Raw genomic sequence first — 18465 nt, 5'->3', positions numbered from 1 at the left:
GTGTGAAATTATTATACTACAGGAAACACACTTGCTAAAAGAGGAGTGGGCTCAAATAATGAAGAACCTAAGATGGGTAGATAGATACATATGCACCACACAAGAATGTAACATTAAAGGGATTGGGATAATAATAAAAAAATCACTTAAAGCCACAGTAGAATCGGAAGAAGTAGACAGCAAGGGGAGATGGGCAATAGTAAAAATAAGGATTGAAAATAACTCTTACACAATAGCAGGATACTATGGCCCTAACTTAGATGATGCTGACCCCTTACAAAAATTATACTCCCATCTATTACTAGCCACTACCCCAATAATCCTGGGAGGCGATTTTAACCTCATAATGGATCCTAAAATCGACAGGTCTCCCCCAGGCAGGCAGGCAAACCTACCGAAAATGAGAGAATGGATTAAAATATACAAAAGGGACCTAGAACTGATAGATATCTGGAGAGAGAAAGGGGAGAAAACCCAACCTTTCACGTTGCACAACAAAAAATTAGGGCATAGGTCAAGAATTAACTACTTCCTCATAGATAAAGACCTATCAGAAAAAGTTAAAAACTTAGTGAATATACCGGCTCATCTATCAGATCACTCTGCGGTCCAATTAACTCTCCAAATAGAGACAATAAAAACTCAAAAAAGATTCACGGTAGAACGATCAATCCTATTAGATCAACAAATTGTCAGAGAACTTAAAACGGAAACAGACAATTTCTTTGAAAATAATAAAATTGGTACGACTAAACAAATTACGTGGGATGCATACAAAGCAATACTAAGGGGAAAACTACTAAGTTTGGGGGCATATAAAACTAAAAAAATCGGTCAAGAGATAAAGGATCTGGAAAACAATATCAACTCCCTAGACTCTGAAATAAAAGTGGAAAAGGATACAACAAAGAAAAAGGAGTTGGAAAGAATGAGGCAAAATCAGAAAGAAAATCTCGAGAGCATATTAGAAGATAGAGTACGTACAAAGTGGGAATCAAGCAAACTAAGAAACCATGAATACGGAGAAGGGTGTGGAAAGTGGCTTGCATGGAAATTAAGAACAGATCAAACCAGAAATAAAGTAGGAAGTATACATCTAGACGACCAGATGAATCAAAGCACGGATGAGAATGTCATCAGACAAGAATTCAAGAAATTCTTCACAGAACTTTATACAGAAGACACGAACCCCTTAGAAGACCAGATTGAAGAGTACCTTGATGCTATACCATCTTTAGCCTTAACAGAAGAAGAAAAGATAGAACTGAACAGAGAAATTCAAATAAGTGAGGTAGAGGAAATAATTAAGAACTTAAAAAAAGGTAAAGCAGCAGGCCCAGATGCCCTACCAAATGAATTCTATCTGACATTAAAGGACACCCTCGCACCATACATTACAGAGTTGGCAAACCTGATCCTCATACATCAAAACAAAATCCCAGACTCCTGGAATGATGCCATAATAACGGTTATACTAAAACCAGGCAAGGACCCTAGCAGATGTGAGTCTTATCGACCTATATCGCTGCTGAATGCAGATTATAAAATCTTTACGAAAATCATGGCAGCTCGGCTAGGAAAGGTAATGCCTCAACTTATAAAGTTGGACCAAAAAGGATTCACTAAAGGAAGGCAACTGCATGAGATAACTCATGAACTCCTGAGCACTATTGACATAGCTACACAAGAAAAAATTCCGCTTACAATACTAACTATCGATGCCGCAAAGGCTTTTGATAGAGTCAATTGGCTCTTTCTTGAAAAGGTGATGAATAAGAATAACATAGGACAACCATTTATCAAAGCCATGAAAGAAATCTACAAAACACCAAGGTCCAAAATTCTAGTTAATGGTAGCTTGACAGAAGACGTGATTATAGGAAGAGGAACTAGACAGGGATGCCCTCTCTCACCTCTGCTTTTTAACTTATATATTGAACCATTAGCAAACAAGATAAGAAATACTAAAGAAATAACTCCATTCATGTACCATAACTGGGAAAAAAAGATCGCATTATATGCAGACGACTTGATGATCTTTACGAAAGAATATGTCTCCTCCAAATCGACCATAGAAAAGATCTTAAGTACGTTTGGAAAGATTTCAGGCTACCTAGTAAATCACTCCAAGACTGAAATAATGACCTGGAATACGCACTTCAAAAACCCAAATATCAAAAAGGAAATAAAATATCTAGGAATCCTGATAAATCATGACCTTGAAAAAAATCCCACAACGTAACTTAAACAAAGTAGCAGGAGAAGTGAGAAAACTACTCAAAGTATGGTCCTGTCTCCCACTTAGCATAATTGGAAGATCAAATATCATCAAAATGTCTATTCTGCCTAAGTACACCTATCTCTTTAACACTATCCCCTTGGAATTTAGAAAATCCCTACTAAAAAAACCACAAGGAGAAATCGCCAGTTTTATATGGGCTTCAAAGGGAACGAGGATAGCCTGGAGAAAACTTAGAAGAAGCAAGCAAGACGGAGGACTAGCAAGCCCAGACTTGACGGAATACTACAAGGCTTTTCAATTTAAAAATATACGGACATTACTCAGAACCCATTATTACTATCCAATACACTTGCAAGCATTGACGGATTCAGTAGACCATTTCTTATTCAAATTCGGACACCCAAAATACTTTAAAAAAATTAAATTAAAGACCTTGAGAGAGGCGGCGAAACTCTGGACACAAATCAGAATAGCTTTGAATATTTCTTACTACAGCACACTGGCCCCTATATGGGAATCACCAGGAACTCCAGAATATCTAAAAGAATCACTGGCAAACCCCTTGAAACTAGCCAATATTAACTATTGGGGCCAACTAATAAAAGGGTCCTCTCTGGTCACTTGGGAAGAATTGCAAAATATTACTAACGATTCAATAGCAAAATTCAAATATTACCAAATGTCAAGCTGGGCCAAGACCATTCTTGGAAACAATCAAGATAGCGGGAATTTGGAAAAGGATATGATAAAAGACTTACATATCAAAAAAGAGATTGCAAAATGGTACTGGATTCTTATTGAAGCAGCAAATAAGGACACACGAATTGAGGATGAAATCTGGGGGAGAGACTTGCAAATAGATAACTTGGATAACATTTGGGAAAAATCAGTTGGGAAATGTTGGTCAACTCTAAAGTCAGCGGCACTAAAAAGAAATCACTTATACACAATACATCGTGCATATTGGACTCCGAAAAAACTTTCCAAATTTAAGAATGCTGACATTAAAAAATGCCCGAAATGTGGAGAAGAAAAAGCAGATGACATCCATATGTTTAAAAACTGCCCGTCTTTGGAAGATTACTGGGAGGAAGTCGGTAAAACCGTGAGTAAGATCATACAGAAACAACTAATTGTAAGTACAACTTTAATTCTTTTTGGAATAGAAGACACTAATGATGAAATGAGGTTATCTAAACATCATGAGAACCTTCTATTTGTACTGATAGTACTAGCGAGAAGGGAGATTTGTGTTAACTGGCTGAATGCGTCACCTCTAACTTTTGGGTCATGGATGAATTCTGTTATAAGGGTTAATAAGTTAGATAGAAAAGGGACAACTTCCAAAAAATTTAAATTTTGGGAAATTTTGGAAAAATATTTAACTTCTAATATAGAGTTGGCACAAACAGTCCTATGATTAATGCGAAATGACATCTGGTGGACAAGTAAAGTACTTGCCGAGTAGTCAAGGTGGCTAGCTCTTACCTCATTCGCAAACCAGATATCCTAATATATAATGGATTAAGGATACTCCTCTGCGTAACTCTCCGAAGAGGAAGATCAAGGGGCCGCCCCGGAAACCACGCTAAGAGGCAGCAACCTAAAGTTCCATTCATATAAAAAATCGCAATATGAGGATTAAAAAAAAAAAAAAAAAAAGTTCCTCACATATGGCAGTGGCCATATGTTTCTGTTTTAAACGAGGGCAATAAATTAACTAGGAGCGCTGAGCATGGGCCAAGCTAAGGTCTGTGGCCCCTTCCTTGTGTGAGCAAAGAATTGAAAATAATGCAATTAGTGACACAAAAGGCATATAAAAATATATTGGAATGTTTTAGAAAATCACAACTTTTATTTCTTTTACATACATAAGCATTTCAGATGAACAGCATATTACAGTACTTACATTGAGAGGCATTTTTAAAAGTAATAACTGCACATAAGCCAATCATTGACTCCCACCACCCCTGATGATAATTCTATAATACTGAACTAAGTGGCAAGTCATGTGCACCATATATGGGGAATAGGTTATAATTACATGGAACAAATGTAAAGTCTGTTATGAAAGAATTTGTGCAGTGCTCTCCCTGAACTCTGGCATTTCAAGGTCTGGTCATGTGATGATGTAGAAAAAGGAGGTATGATGTAATAAACGAATTGTATTGCAGCATTTGTTTATAATGCTTACTAGCCTGTAAGCCAATCCATGTAGGGTTTGTGGTGGGAAAGGTGCTGTCTTTATTTTATGAGCCTATTTGGGAAGTGTTCCATGTTGTGCGTGATGACCATCGATGTTCTTTTACCGAGTTATGAAACGTAGTAGTGTGTTGGATGAAAAGGTGTGAGAGACAGTTGTGCAGGTTATGGTTTTTAGCATGAATGTAGCTTTGAACAGCACTACACGGTCATATGATTGTAGTTTCTTAGCTGGTTATGGCAGAGGTCAGGAGTACGCAGTTTGTTGAAGAGGAAAGCCAGGACTAATACCAGGCTCACTGGTTTCATATTGTGCATTGCAGACACTAAATGGGTGTCTGTTTATCCCTCGTCAATGAAGCTGGGCGTGGAGAGACTTTGGGAATAATGTACAAGTTGCTCGGCCTTTAGTAGCTCGCAATGATTTTCGTGGATCAGAAGTAGCTCTCACCGCAGAAAAGGTTGGAGACCCCTGATCTAGGGAAACAGTAGATACTATGGGAATAGACATCTATGGAAGTATGGAGACACCCTTCAAACCCAAATCAACTTTTGTACCAATCCTCACAAGGGACTCTTTGGACATATATTCAGAACTGGTGATTAATGGTTTAAAGGCATTTATTTAACATCTAGTGAGAACTTTCAAAGTGGCAACAAAAGGCAAAGGCTGAAATTCCAGCACGTCGTTGAAAAAATCAAAAGCAGACAGGACATTGTGGTCCGTCAATCCGATAAAGGAGGGAACATTGTCTAGTGGCCCCTAGACATGTATAATATAGAGGCAATGCTGGAGTTAAGGGATAAAATGTGCTATCAAAAAATATCACGAGCAAACCTAGTTGAGATCAGAAGCAGGCTCCATGCTGACCTAGCAAGATGAAGAGAGACAGGTCTAATCACTCAAAATGAATATTTGTTTTTGAAAGTGGATGCCCATACAACTCCAATACTTTATTTGACCCCAATTATTCATAAGAATTATGAAACTCCCCACAGTAGACCCATTATTTCAGCCATAGGCAGTCTATTTGAAACTACGTCCTGCTATAATGACCATTTCTTGCAGGAATTTGTAGGCAATTTACCCTCCTATATACAAGACACAGGAGATTTTCTCAAAAGAAGTTATGATATTCCATGGGAGGGGTTCTATGTGTTGATGACACTGGATGTGACTTCCTCTATACAAGCCTTTCCCATAGGGATGGGCTTAGATCCATTAAGTATTTTTTAGGTTCCAGATCAATTTATTTGCACCAACATTCTGGCATAATTACTAAAATGAAAGGGTGGTGCCTGGAGAACAATTTTTGTCTTGTATGGAATGGACATCTATAGGCAAGTGAGGGGCACTGCCATGGGCACCTGCTTTGCCCCAAGTTATGCCAACCTCCATAAGGGGTGGTGGGAGGAGCAGGAGATCAGGGTGAAGTATGCCAGGGATTGGACAGAAAATGCATTCTGTGGACATGATTTATAGATGATATGTTTATTTTGTGGATTGACACCCATGAATCAGCCCAGATATTAGTCCCTGAATTGAATGACAACACATTAAATCTAAAATGTACTTCAACCATCAGTATCTCTGAGGTTTGTTTTATGAATTTGGAGGTATTTGTGAAGAGCAATAAACTACAATCTAAAACCCATAGGAAACCTACAGCAGGGAACTCTATCCTAGACTTGCATAGTTTTCACCCAAGTACATTGAAGCAGAGCATTCCATATGCGGAATATCTGCAGAAGAAAAGAAACTGCAGCGAAGCAACGACAATGATTGAAGTCATGGGGCAACTTCAAGAAAGATTTTTCAAAAGAGGTTACAGCTCCCAAACAAGCCAAATACAAGGTTGAGGTAATTACCAGAGACACATTGCTGTTCCCGAATAGGGAGGACAATAAGAGAGAAAGGATTTGAAATGCCAGAAAGAACAAAGATAAGGATGAATTGCGGATGATCACTGGATTCAAAGCCTATCATGCGAAGGTGTGAGATATAATGACAAGGTATTGGCACTTTGTGAACAGCGATTCAACACTAGGAAATAAAATTCCTGCAAACCCTTACTCACTTTCAGAAGTGCAAAATCAATGCGTCAGGAACAAGTTGTCAGAAGTCCTGAAGTGATAGAACCCAAAGTTTAGTTCACGGCCAGCCCTGGGTTCCTCAGGTGTCACAGGTGCAAAGCTTACATACATGGTCTTAATGTAAGAGAGGTTCAATTACCATTAATGAAAACCCCATGGAGGATACGTAATCCTTACAATTGTAGGAGTGATCTTGTTGTATATATTCTGCAATGTTCCTACCCCACACTCTATGTAGGGAGCACCATACACACAGTACATGCGAAGATTTTACAGCATCTCAAGGCAGTGAAGAATTGTGATAAGAGTTATCCTGTTGCTAGACATATGGATGAGGTACATGAAGATAATTTGAATGAATTGGTTTATTTTGTCATTGACGTCGTTTGTCCAATCTGCATGACATTTTTCCCAAAAAGTGTAAACGTAGGTTCTGTATGTCATGGAAAGTTTGGCAGTGATCCGTGCAGTGGGGACCGAGAAACCGGGGTGCGAAATAAGGGTGCATTTGTAATGTTATTTCCCATAGGAACGTATTGCGAAGCCTACAGCCCGAACTGCTGGACGGGATTACACCAAATTGGGCAGAACTGATTTTGTATTTTTTGAGGGGGGCCTTCTTCATTTTTTACTTTTTATGTATTGCTTTCAAAAATAAAACGGCAACAAAAATAACATAATTGTAAGCCCTAACTAAAAAATTGTGCTTCAAGTCCTGCAATAAAAAAGCAACAAACATTTTTAACAATTATGGCTTTTTACATTCTGTAACATTACATCTAGTGACTGCTACGATGGTATTACAGTCCATGCAGAAGGTAGCAAAACGCTTCAGGTCCGGTGACATTTCATTGCATCTTCTCTGGACTTCAGGTGGAACTTTGTCACTATGAGCAAGGGATGGACCTCTGGAGGCTGATGATCCCTCTCCTTCTCTCTCTCTCCCTGCAATTTTGAAGTGCTTCCTGTGGTATGTTTATAAGTGGTAAAACACACTTGTTGTACCACATGAATATGTTTTTGTTGTGCCTTCAGATAAGGTCTTGTCACACAAACTGCACTTCACCAATTTAGCGGTAATCTTCGATTCACTAGATGGAATAGTGAAAAAATCCAAAGCTATCCTTTGATTTTTCGTTGGTGGTTCTTAATTTGAAGACTCTTCTTGTGCAGCTGGGACCTCCTGCTCCTAAACAACCTCTACCACTTGCATGTCTTCCTCTGGTTGTTAACCAGTACCTGGAAAGTTCAGCAAGGTAGAAATGGGTGTGTTCTTCTTTTCATAAAGGATAGAGTGTAAACCAATGAAATGTCTTCATCTGGTAGTTACGTGCAATTCGCAAGTACTGGCTTCCTCGCAACTTCTGACGGCGCAGCGAAAACTGAGTTATTTTTGGGAACTGCTCTTTTTGACCATTGCGTAGAGAAAATTAACTTAAACCAATATGTTACTAAACAGGTATACTTAGATGTATGTACATATATATATATATATATATATATATATATAAAGATGGTTTTTGCATTTCACTGAAAACAAGTGGTATTCGGGGGCACCAATGTCCACGCAAGTTCCAGTGTCATCGCAAATAAATAAAATACATTTTACATATACTTTTTTTGACAAATTTATAAAAGGAGGGAAGTTAAATCAATATCTTACTAAACAGCTAGAGTCAAACTTTAAATAAAAAATGCCTGTATATCTGTTTAACACGTTGCCAAAAAACATGTGCTAATCGCGACCAGCGACATCATCTCGACTATCAGTAGCGTCGTGATGAAAGAAAATGAATTTCAGATGTATGTTTTTTCGTCTAATGTGTGCAATGGGGAAAGTTAAATCAATATGTTACTAAATACCTAGATTCAAACTTACAATAAAACATGTCTATATATGTGTTTAACACTTTGCCAAAAACACGCACTATGCGTGACCACCGACGTCATCGCTAATTCGAATGTCGCCGCGAAGACGAAAAATTTATTTCAGAAGCAGTTTTTCAACAAATCTATACAAAGGAAATTGTTAAATCAGTATCTTATCTAAATACCTGGTCTCAAACTTACAATAAACATGTCTATATATGTGTTTAACACTTTGCCAAAAACACGTGGTATTCATGACCACTGATGTCATCACGACTTCCGGTGTCGCCGCGAAGAGGGACAATGCATTTCAATTGCACTTTTTTTGACAAATCAATACAAAGGAAAAAATTAAATCAATTATCTAATCATAGAATCAATTTCTAATTATAGAAAAATAATACAAGGATGGTACAGTTATGAAATAAAATACAGAAAATGCTAGAAATTCACTGAAATAAACATAGTTAACAGAGACGTTGTAGTTAGAAACTAACATTTAAAAACCTCAAAAATTGACTGAAAAATCAACGGTTACAGGGACTTTATAGTTAGGAAATAAATTTTTAAAAACTGAAAAATTCATAGAAGAAAACAAAGGTTACGGGTTTTTTTACATTCTATTTCCTAACTATAAAATCTCTGAAAACTTTGGTGTTTTCTTTTTTTTGGGGGGGGGGTGGAGGCACCCCAACTCCCCTTTTTAATAAATGTTTTCCTTTATTTGGAGGAAACCCTCTCAAACCCCACCTTTTTATTTACCCTTAACACATTTCACCTCTACTCATCCATAAATCCCCCACACCCTAAAATGACCCTTACCACCATATACACCTACCGGCCACTAAACCCTAAAAATACCCCTCCCACCCTATACCCCTATCCACTCCTAAACTCTAAAAATAGCTTTACCATCTTCTATCCTTACCCACCCCTAAACCCTAAAATTATACTTATCACCCTACATCCCCACCTCTCACTAAATCCTAAAAATACCTCTCCCACCCTTTACCCCTATCCAGCCCTAAACTCTAAAAAGACCTTTACCACCTTATACCCTTACCCAACCCTAAACCCAAAGATAAGATTAACCTTACAACCCTATATGCCTACCCACCCCAAACCCTAAAAATACACTTGACACTCTACACCTCAACCCATGCCGAAACTCTAAAAATACTCTTACTACCCTTTACCCCTACCCACCCCAAATCCTAGAAACACCCTTACCACCCCTAAACCATGGAAATACACTTACCACCCTTTACCCTTACCCACCTCTAAACCCTAAAATGACCCTTATCATCCTAAACCCCTACCCAGCCCAAAACTTAAAATACCCTTTCAATCCTCTACCCTTACCTACCCATAAACCCTTCAATTACCCTTACCACCCTATACCCCTAACCACATTAAACACTAAAAATACCCTTACCACCCTACACTCCACCCACCCCTAAACCTAACAATATCTTAATCACCCTATACCAATTCCCACCAAAAACTAATAAATTACATATTGTACAAATATTTACCTTAATTATACTCACTTTGTGTCATAAAGGAATGAGTGGTAAAGTCAAATGCAAGGAAAAGGCATGAGCGGTAAGGCATATATGGTAAAGGCATGTGTGGCAAAGATTGTGTGGTAAAGGCTGTTTCCCTTATAATGGGGAGCACTCTAAAAGGACTTTGTATCTGCAGTACAAAGTTCAGTGTTGGCTAAAAGGGATTTCTTTTACAGGGTCATTAAGTCAATAGCTAAATTATGCTGTGAAAAAAAGTCCTCATGTTAACAAAATATTGTTTTTTATTGGGGCAAACAAGTGAGAACTGTCCTAAGAAAAAAGGGGAAAAGTCACACCATAAGGGTCAACTTCGAGAAATACCAAACTATAGCAATGCTATAAGATTTCGACTACCAAGAGTAAAAGTCTATCTACAAGATAAACAATGTAATGCTTATGGGTCAGTGTTCCTTCAGCATAAGTGCAACTTTGTTTCAACTTAAAATCTCAACCGGAGGAACACTTTAAAAACAAACATACACTTCTGTTACAACTTACTTTCACTAACAGGCAACTTAGCCATCTATCACAAAGACCTGTGTTTCAAAACTATTTAATTACACATTTAAACAACTTTATACTACTCTCAATCAACCTAATGTGTTCCGCGTATAAAAAAAACATAGTTTAAATATAGCACAGGAAAAGAAAACATTGTTTCAAAAGGTATATGCGGCAAAACAAGTTCTGTGCTTGGAAGCAGCAAGTAAAATGGCGCAGTTGAGGGTGTTAGTTGATATTTAGAAAGATTCCACTTGTATTGTTTTACAAGAAAGTGACTGCAGCGAAACTGTGCGATCAGAGATTGAGGTTATGTGGAAAAAAACTGCAGCAGTGCAGAAGCGCATCAAAGCTGCTGTTGCGTAGATTTACTGCCGACTTTCATATTACTGCATATGAAATTTGGTTTTACGTCAGCATATAAATCCACTCGCAGTGCGTTTGCTTGTCTTCTGTCACCAAAGTGTATGTAAACATCCGTAAATATGTACTTTTCTATATATTTTCTGCTTTGTATCATGAATCTGGGCACTTTTTTTGAATTGGTAATAGCACGTGTTTTTTGTTGTTTCTATTTTCCATTGTTTTCACTTAGCTGTAGTTCCTGTGATTTTTATGGGACATAGAGGTCAAATGGAAAGGTGTTACCAACTTACATCATACTCTGGATCACTTGTTAAGTTACTGATTTAGAGCCCCAAATGTAAAGAAAATGAAAGATATGCTTTTGTTTACAGTTGTCTCCATAAGATGTTCTCCACTGACAAAAATGTAACGCTATTATCAATTTTCGTGAAATATTTAGATGACAAAAACTGAAGTTCAAAAATCCGTTTGCTCTTAAACAAAAGCTCTGTCAACGAATGTATCACAAGAAGCCTGTATCAGAATGAATATTCCACTGTCCACTTCCAGCCTAAGGGGGACAAGTCACATCTGGTTCTTAATCAGCAAAACACATGGGAGTTGGTGGGGGGGGGGGGGGGGGTAAAATCCTTACTGAATTACAATAATAATAATAAAAAAGAGGCAAGACATGCACGGAACCGCGGTACTCCAACACGAACAACGCTGTGCTTCCCTCGTGCCCTGTTTACACATGTACGGAACTATTCTGTTTCCCTATATGAATGCTCGTTTTGCAAAGTCGAGTCATTACAGTCTCTCCAAATATGGGGCAGATTTAATTTATAATACCTCGCGGTTTCCCTTTAAATACATGCCCACTTAGGTGAAATGTGCAGTTTTGGTGAAGGGTGTCTTCAAGCCCATATCAGTTCTGGCACCAACTCCTAGTTCTGTCCAGAAGGCATTTTTCATATGTGTAAGAAATATTGACCCATTCAAACTTTGGCAGTATTTTTTTTTTTAGCTGAGACTATCCCAAAACAACTGCGAACGTTTCCTAAGTGCAGGTCCGCTCTTGTGTTATTGAATCTATGGCACTTCCGATGACACGTGTTGGCCATGTTGCCATGCCAGTGAACGTGGGAGTTTAGGGAACAAATGCTTCTGAATATAAACAAGACGAGTCTGTCCCTTGGGCTCGTCGCAGCTCGGATTGTTTCGCTGCAGCCGGTGCCAGACTCATTAAATATTGAGCAGCCATGCTGCCTGCTGCGGGCTCTTGTGTTACCACAGACAGGGAGAGGTGAGAGCGGCGGACAGGATATGCTCTCATGCAGTCTCCGCACACCGCGGAGGGGTGCACTGCCCGTAAACACCTCGCAGCCGGGGCGTAACTACAATTGGGGAAGAAGGTGCACCGCCATCTGGGACCATTGTACCCTGATAATGTTGTAGTTTACTGCCCCAAAAAGGCAATTTTCATTGCCTACACCAGGGCTAATTGCAAGCCACCGTGCGCTGACCTTTACAGAACCACAGAGGACAGGAATCCAGCGACAATGATGCTACAGGCACAAGTGCAAGCAAGGAAATGCCCCTGAGTACTGGTGGTGTAGTAATATTTACTAATATATAGCGTTCATTTGGCACTGGTGCCACTGCACCTGATGTACTATTAACAGCTATGCCCCATGCAGGAGACACCAAAAGAAAGTTGCGGGGTGGAACACAGAATAGGACAAAAATCACACCGGGAGCTACTAACTACGCCAAGCACCCTAACTTCATAGCGCGTTGGAAAGAGGTTCATGCAGACACATAACTCGCACACACTGGGGTGAGCGTTTTAGAGCACGAGAGTGTTTTTTGGAGAATGAGAGCGTTTCAGGGGATGTGAGAGGTTTTTTTTTAGGGCGTAACTCGTAAGAAGTATTTTCTGAGAGGGTAAGAGTCTGGTGTGGGGATTTTTTGAGGATGAATGTTTTATAGCGAGTGAGGTTTTTTTGGAGGATGAGAAAGTTTTTCAGAACTGGGCCTTGTGTTTAGAGAGAGTGAGGAAGTTTAAGAGGATGGAAGTTTTTTTCCAAGGGTTACGGCGTCTTTTTGTGAGTTTTATTTCCCTACAGGGGTGATTTTTAGAGGATGGGAGAGTTTACTACGTAGAAGAGTTTTTAGAAGATAATTATTTTAGAGTGTGTGATTTTTTTTAGTTGGCAGGTGTTTTATGAGGATGGGAGTGTTTACTACGTAAAAGAGTTTCTAGAAGATAATTATTTTAGTGTGTGATTTTTTTTAGTTAGCAGGTGTTTTAAGAGGATGGGGGTGTTTTACCATTTCGAGGATGTTTTGGGCGGTTAAAGTGATGTGCATTTTTTAAGAGGCTGGGTGTGTTTTCAAAAAGTGAGCGTTATTATAGAGAGAGTGATAGCGGTAAACTAGAGGTATCTTACCGCGGTGCTGCACCCAGCGGCTGCCAAGCTGTGAAGCGCACGGGACAGGGAGTGAGTGAACTCATGGTCTGGTCAGGGGTCGAGCAGTGTACATTCTGCACATGCCGGTGACACGCCCTCGTACAGCGCGCGCCTCAGCTGCCCGGCGCGGCTCCAGCTCTTTTCTAACTTTAGAAGCAGCGCATCTCACCTCCCACGCTATTTTTAATATTTAAAAAAACATAAGGTCTCACCGCTCTCTAAACACTTCTTTCGGTTCTCGCCTCCCCTCCGGTGCCCGCAGCGGCTCGTTCTGCGTGTCTTGAGCAGTGATGCGTGCTCGAGGAGCCGCGCGTGTCTCCTCCGCCCTCCCCGGCCCGGGACTGTCAGCGACCAGGTCTAAAATAGGCAGCGACTACAGGGAATCCGAGGGTGCAGCTGGGCCCGGTCGCGCGCCCTGAGTGAAGCTCCGCGCGTCCCCGGGTCTCCTGTTGGCTGGCGCGCGCCTTACAGCTCGTGTGCCGCTTTTGGCCCACGCGCCACTAGGCGGAGACACCGAGCAGACAGCGCGCCGCTCATGAGACGCGTCCTCTGTGGAGTGGCATAAAAACCATGCAGTGCGCGCTCTAAAAACTTCTGTATGTTATTTTGTTTTGTAATGATTATGAAGCAGTCAAGTATTTAGCGAAATGCCACGTCGTCACTTCATGTTAATGTGCATTGGAATAAAGTATTTGCATTGGAATAAAGTATTCTCAGCTGAAGCGTTATTGATCGGTCCTGTTCTGGTAACTGCAGTCCGTTTCGTTACAGGGCAATAAAGAGACGACTGTCTGAAATGGAAAACTGCAGTTACTCATTCCTCGTGACTTCCCCATTTCCTCGTATGCCCCTAGTGCCTTGTCCCATGGACTCTCCTCACAGTTCTGGCTCAAACAGCATTTTGAATTAGCTGCCTGGATAGCGATTCTTGACAATGGTCATATCTTCTACTTGTAGGTCAGACAGTTGTGCCAGCCTCTTGCATAGCTGCCAAGGTTTCCGATTGCCACATGTGACATTTTCATAATTTCAGTGTAATTATGAGTGATTTCAACAACTATGAGTGAGACTTTCTTGCGAGCAAATTGAAGTAATGAAGACAGGGAAATATATTAATATAAGAAACTACATCCATTTGAGTAACCTGAAACTCTAAGAAGATCTTAAAATTGCTGCAAAGCACCAAAAATGGGAGGGCACTTATTCCCTGTTGAACCTAGATTACAAAATTCTGGCCAAGGTTCTCACATGTCATCTTTCCCTCTTAATGGAATCCATAGTATCCCCGGTACAATCCGGTTTCCTCGATTTTACTCAACACAGAAAAAGCCATTGATTCCCTGGAATGGCCATTCTTTTTATCCATTATGCAACGCATGGAAATGCAGATTGGTTTTATTGCTACCATAGCACTGCTGTATAGCCAGCCAACCGCTCGGCTCAGACTGAATGGTACCCTGTCTGCTCCCTTAACCCTAACGCGTGGCACGAGGCAGGGCTGCCCACTTTCGCCATTATTATTTATTTTGGCCATGGACCCTCTGATCCGGCATGTTCAAGAAAAACACCTTCACAGAGGCCTACAATTTAACAAGGGTCCGTTATTAGTATTGTTATATGCAGACAATACAATCCTCTATGTACGCAATCCGCATATTAATTTAGATCCCCTCATCCGCAAAATTCTCCGATTTGGGGTATACTCCGGCCTAGGCATCAATTGGCATAAGTCCGTGATTTTCCCCCTCACGACGAGCACAGAAAGGTAGGACCTCGAGTTCCCGCTGAAGTGGTGCACGGACTCGGTAAAATATTTGGGTGTACACATGCACCTCAAAACTGAACATATTATCTGTCTTAACTACGGGCAGGCGATCCACGCATTAGAGGCTCAGATAGACAAATGGCTAAAACTTCCACTTTCCATAGCAGGCCTTGTGGCTCTCGTCAAGATGGTCGTGCTCCCTAAGTTCTTATATTTATTGCATAACATTCCGATCCCCCTTCCAAACAGGATTTTCTTGACTCTCTGTACCCATTTATTACGATTGGTGTGGGGTGATAAACGGGCCCGGGTCCGCTGGTGAGTAATGACATTACCCAATGGCAGAGGGGGATATGGCGTCCCTGATTTACAGCTGTATTATTTTGTTGCCCAGTGCAGCTTTGCACAAGCTTGGTAGCACTCAGACGCCAGAATCCCTTATTTACGTCCTGAGTCAGATCTAGTTCTCCCTGAGACACTAGTTACCGTCTTGCCCAAAGGCCTCCCCAGGGACCCTAAAGACATCCAAACAGTTTTCACTACCAGTTGGGCATGGGAGAAACTAAGATTGATCACTAACACGCCCGTTCTATATACTGCATCCCTTCCACTCCCCAACGCCAGATGGCTGCCGATTACTGGTGAGAAACTCATACAACGCACATGCACTAAATTTAACATTGTCAAAATGGGCGATCTGTTTCCGGATGGCCATGCATTCGACCCTGATGACATGACCCGATTCCCCAAAGCAACGTTCATGGATACGTTTGTGCTATTGCAAATTCGTTCAGTGTTACAACCCACTTTTCCTGATTTTCCCCTTGAACCCCCGCCCTTCTCCCCACTATCCATGGTTATTGCGAGCACTCAGGGCGTGCACCTTATCTCCAAGCTATACAAGGCGTGCGCAGACATTATCCCATTTGCTGATGACAAGGTCCGCAGGGATTGGGAAATCGATTTAGGTAACTCAATAATGGATGAACAATGGGCGGCTTGCTGCGCAGTCACTAAGAATGTCTCCCTTAATAGCCACCACAAATTGATACATTTTAAGTTTCTTCGTAGAATATATGATACTCCAGACTTCTATCAAAAGGGAGGGAAGAGGATTTAAGGTCCATTCAGTTCCCCTAGTTAGATACAAAGTTACTCTGGTCCAGGTAGAAGTGTCCAGAAATAATAGGGAGGGAAAAAACTTATTTTAAAAAACAGTGTGTCACCAGAATTTTTTTTTAATGAGAAGGTTGACACTGTTAATAAAAGTTGTCGATATATATGTAGTCGGGTAACTAGATTACCATATATCTATGTATATATGGATGCGTCATTTTTTCTGGTGACACACTGTTTTTTAAAATAAGTTTTTCCCTCTCTATTATTTCTGGACACTTCTACCTGGACCAGAGGTAGCCTCGGGTGAGGCAGGTATACCACACGTTATTTGACTACCCTATGAATATGCCATGACACCTGACGGGGCGGATAAAAGATATACCGCATCGACTGAATCAGGTTGCCTATGAGGGTTGTCATAGTTGAACCAATGGTTTAGTAGACACTAGTGTCCATTCCCTTTATTGATTAACTTTATATGATACTCCAGCCAGACTCCATAAAATAGATCTCTCCAAACCGCCCAACTGCCGCGGATGCAATGCACCACATGCGGACTTCTCTCACCTTGCTTGGACCTGCCCACGTATTCACTCATACTGGGTAGAGATGCATAGGCCACACAGCAGTATGGTTAACTTGTCAATAGATCCACTGCCCGAGATTACACTCCTAGGGTATGTCGTTCAGTTTCCCCTAAAAGTTTGAACATTTGCAGCCATTGGTCTATTGTTAGCCAAAAGAGAAGTCGCCATCCACTGGGGTGGCAGGTCCGCACCCTCAGTGAAGTGATGGTTGAGTAGCCTGGCCTCTTGCAGCACGAGAAGCGAAATATATGCTACCATGCTCCCTTCCACTTCTAGGCCCAGGGACATATGGGGCCCTTTCTGAACCTACATTGAATCGCGACAGCGTGACGCCTCCACACAACTGGAACAGGGCATTGTGCCCTCCAGAGTGGGGTAGATAATTCCAGCAAATACACAGGATACCACTACAGCACCTCTTCGGCATTTAAATCACCTATGCTGTTCACCATGCATATTGTCGATAACGTCATGAGACACATTTGTGTTATATGGACAACGGTATACATCCAGTGATTTGTAACTGTATATTGCACTCAGATTTCTATTCAAAGCCCATTAATGTTGTGTTCCTGATTGGGTCTACTGAAGCATGCATAGTCTTTTTCAATGTTACTAGACAATGACTGCATTCATGAATAGTACTACATTGTTGTATGCAAAATGCTAAATAAAGTTTAAAAACAAAAAAAAGAATGGGAGGGCACTACACTAAGCAGGGCCAGCTTTAGCGCTGGTGCAACACTGTTTGTTGGCGCCCACCAATGACCACCTCCACCAGGGATTCCCACACCACCATCCTTTAACAGTGCCCCTCAAGTCTTCATAACCATTCTCTCTCTGATGCATTTAATTAATTATATAGCGCCACTCATACCAGTGTAGAGTGTGAGAGTACTTTTCATCACACATGCATTACACAGAGACTATACAGTCATATGTTTATAGCTCAGTGTATTGGAAATGTTGCATAAGCCAGAGGGCTACAAGGTGAAGGAGTGACATGTCATCCATACTCGTAAGCAGTATCGTTTAGGAGTGCTTGGTCTAGAGAAGCACAAACTCAGAATTTAAAAAGGAACACCAAAGTTGGGGGTTCTACTTAATAATATTATTCGATTTCTACCCAAATTAACCCTTTTTGCAACATTAATCTGTGGTCTATTCTATACTTAGCGTTGTGCATGCAGTTGTATATTAGGATTTTAACTTATAATTGTAAGTAACCAAAGTATGTCTCTTCTACAAGCAATAACCCACTGACCTATTTACATTATATGCAGTTTGTGTTCTGCGTGGTAAACGTTCTTTGCAGCAGGCATATTAACCCTTGGCGCTACCTTACAGTGAGTCAAAATCATAACTAGGCAAACTCCAATTCCCCTCCCACCAGGAAAAAAATTAATCACAGGAGTTATTTTTACATTTTTATTGTTGCCTGGAAATTGCTGGAGAGCAGGAATTTGGCAGTAGGTGCTTTAAAACCATAACAAATTAGCAAACACAGCACTTGCTCCCCAAAAGTCAGCACCCGGTGCGGTTGCACCGGTTGCACCACCCTAGAGCTGGCCCTGACTCTAACCTACTCACATAGCTCAGTCTAAAAGCAATATATACTTGACAGTTACAGAAGTGTTTAAAGTAATGTCATTAATATTGACAGTAAATAGATTAGCAACTCTCTCAGGCACTCACTGAT

At 40.6% G+C, this 18465-nt stretch overlaps 1 protein-coding gene across 4 annotated transcripts in view; it reads right to left on the bottom strand.

The window, feature by feature from the left end:
• The window catches only part of POPDC1 (popeye domain cAMP effector 1), a 339238-nt gene extending 325566 nt beyond the window's left edge, over positions 1–13672 (bottom strand). The window contains exon 1 of one of the 4 annotated variants that reach the window (XM_078648448.1): positions 13508–13672. The gene's annotated coding sequence lies outside the window, so the exon portion shown is untranslated. Of the gene's footprint in view, positions 1–13274; positions 13363–13507 lie in introns of those variants that run through there. The other 3 variants (XM_078648445.1, XM_078648444.1, XM_078648446.1) reach the window with 3 other exon arrangements.
• Positions 13673–18465: the final 4793 nt, after the last annotated feature.

Source organism: Lissotriton helveticus, chromosome 6 (assembly GCF_964261635.1).
Source record: "Lissotriton helveticus chromosome 6, aLisHel1.1, whole genome shotgun sequence".
Lineage (NCBI taxonomy): Eukaryota > Metazoa > Chordata > Amphibia > Caudata > Salamandridae > Lissotriton > Lissotriton helveticus.
This window is presented reverse-complemented; position numbering and strand designations above follow the sequence as displayed.